Source organism: Propithecus coquereli, unplaced genomic scaffold, assembly GCF_000956105.1.
Source record: "Propithecus coquereli isolate 6110/MARCELLA unplaced genomic scaffold, Pcoq_1.0 Scaffold9, whole genome shotgun sequence".
Classification (NCBI taxonomy): domain Eukaryota; kingdom Metazoa; phylum Chordata; class Mammalia; order Primates; family Indriidae; genus Propithecus; species Propithecus coquereli.
In genome coordinates, this window is record NW_012155284.1 from 12,679,767 (window position 1) to 12,682,286 (window position 2,520).

Sequence of the window (2,520 nt, forward strand, 5' to 3'; positions counted from 1 at the left end):
AAGAAACTCTGTCCAGAACATCTGAAGCCTGCTGACAAAGACATCCCTTTACCTGCTCACACTCTGACTCAAACCGTGAGTGGCAGATAAAGGAGTCACAGAGGCACAGAGTGAGGGAACCTACCTTGTCTTTGAGGTGACTTCATGGCAGGCACTGTTCTAATCACTCCTTCTATCTTACAGTGTGCAATCCTTACAACATCATTGAGCCATGGACACCATTTTCTGTGTCAGGGGTCAGCCAACTACAGCCTATGGGCTAGATCCAGCCTGTAGCTTGTTTTTGTACATAGCTTTATTGGAACATAGCCACACTCATTTGTTTATGCATTGTTTCCATCTGCTTTTGTGCTACAAAGGCAAAATTGAGTATGTAGTTGCAACAGAGGCCATTTTTTTTTTCTGAAAAGCCTAAAATATTTACTAGTTGTCTCTTTACAGAAAAAGTTTGGCAACACCTGATCTACGTGGTACTTATGAGAAAATGAGGCCTGAGGATGTTCAATAGTATTTCAAATGTCACTCAGCTACTCACCGGCACAGCCAAGAGTTAAACATGTGTCTATCTGACTTTAAAGCCCACTTTCTTTTCATTTCTCCAAATCAGAATTTAAAGAGTAAGATCTCAACTTCCTTCAAAGTATAGTGTATAAGTGGCATAGCACGTTAAAAACTGAGAGAGATGAGACATGAATAATAGTGCTATTTTTTAAGGCACTTGTGAGACATAATAACTGTTGGAACCCTTAAGCTATGTAAGAACACTGCACTATAAGTTATCTTTTTCCACTTCTAATTTAACTCTACACCAAAAATTATAAGACAAATCATTTGGAAAAAAAAAAAAACTAATGGAATTTTACCAGCAAAATTTGCATTCGATTTCAAAGTACAACTTTCACATTAAAACAGACCCTAAAATATTTGATGTGTTTCCTTAGTGTGCCATGGGACCACCAGCACGAACTTGCTAGCTCTTTCCCAGCTAGATAGGGATGGGGGATAGGGCAAAGGGTGCTTAAAATAAAAGTCTGACTTTTTCTTCGTAGCATGGCTTTTGTTTTACATGTCAGTTTCTCTTTCAAGACCGTTATTGCTTAACTCCTTCACCACTCAATTAGCTGAAGCGAGGTACTTGGCACAGACTGTTGGCAGGTGCCTGATGGAAGAAATTGTTCCTGCTCACCTGCTCACATTGCCTCACCTGAGCCGTCAGAGATTAGCAGCCTTTACCAGCAGCCATTAAATTTCCCCAAAGTGCTACTGGCACCATAAAGGCGCAAGGCTTCAAAAACAGACCCCAGAGAAAGGCGGTAGGCTGGCTCTGTTCACACCAGGGGCGGTAAACGTAGGAAAGCAGCATGTCCCCAGGACTCCAGTCCTTTCCAGATGGAGTCCTAGCTGTTGTGTCAATCCGAGAAAGGCTAGTTGAGGGGGAATAAAATGAAAGATTACCAACTTATTTTTACTTTTGAGACAAGTTTAGAATTTGGGGTTGAAAGTCAAAGTCCATGAGTCTCAGTCACTCAGGGTGGAAAGAAAGGGAAAAAGTAAGTCAGCACTAAAGTAACAATCCTCCCAGGCAAAGGTAGGAAGTAGACATAAAAGTCTTCACTCCACAGATCTGATTTGGGGGCATGGAGGACTCTCCAGCACTCGGGCAACAAGCGTGTCATCCTTACTTGCTAATTTTCACCCACCCTTTCCCATCCAAGAGCGGGAAGGGGATAAAATTCCAAGCAATCAGAACTTGGAGGGATTTGCGTTCACTGTTTAGCGGGAGGGCAGTGAAAGTACTGGCTGGAGCGTGGCGTGGGGATGGGCCTTTCCTACACATTCTAGCTGCCCGATAGCACAAAGAATTGGGTTGCCATTTATATCCCCTAAAGGCCCCTATGAGACCAGCCTCTGACCTCGGCTCATTACTCACCGGTGATGTGAGAGTTAAGCACGTGGCTTCCAGCAGGACGCACCCAAGTCTGTCAGGGCATGCCGTACAATCCTGGGTCAGGGCGACCCACAGCACAGAGGGCGTGTGCCAAGTCAGCTTTTCCTCCTCCCTGCAGAACAGTGGAAGAGGGAGGCTGTTCATTTGAACTTTTCTCAGTCCCACTGTACCTCTGCGCAGCCTACTAGGTGGCTTGTGGCTTCCAAGGGGAATGTTCCAGCAGCCCAGTGCATTCCACCGAGTCACCGCGGGGACTCTGTTTGTCCTGCCTGCCTTCCTTCCGTTTCTCGCAGGGCAAACTCCCCTGCTGAGGCACAGCTGAACTGTTGTCGCCTCTGTGGCTGCTTTTCTGACCCTTCCAACCAGAGCCCATTACTTTCTCACCATTACGTCCTCACTTCCCGGTGTCTGTAATCTCCGTGTAGAACTCATCGCACCGCAGGGAGGCACCTGATTATTCTCTGTCTACTTGTTGTTGTGTTTATCTTTGTAGCCACATCACCCCGTTCAGTGCCTGGCAAAAAGTAAACATTCAGGAGGCCTTTGTCTATGACTAGTCAGAAAATGTGATC

At 45.5% G+C, this 2,520-nt stretch overlaps 1 long non-coding RNA gene across 1 annotated transcript in view; it reads right to left on the bottom strand.

Annotated features, from left to right (window-relative positions):
• LOC105826578 overlaps positions 1–2,417 on the bottom strand; it is a 19,102-nt gene extending 16,685 nt beyond the window's left edge. The window contains exons 1-2 of the long non-coding RNA XR_001138318.1: positions 2,333–2,417; positions 1,931–2,060 (exon numbers count right to left, since the gene is read on the bottom strand). This is a non-coding gene — a long non-coding RNA (uncharacterized LOC105826578). The remainder of the gene's footprint in view (positions 1–1,930; positions 2,061–2,332) is intronic.
• Positions 2,418–2,520: the final 103 nt, after the last annotated feature.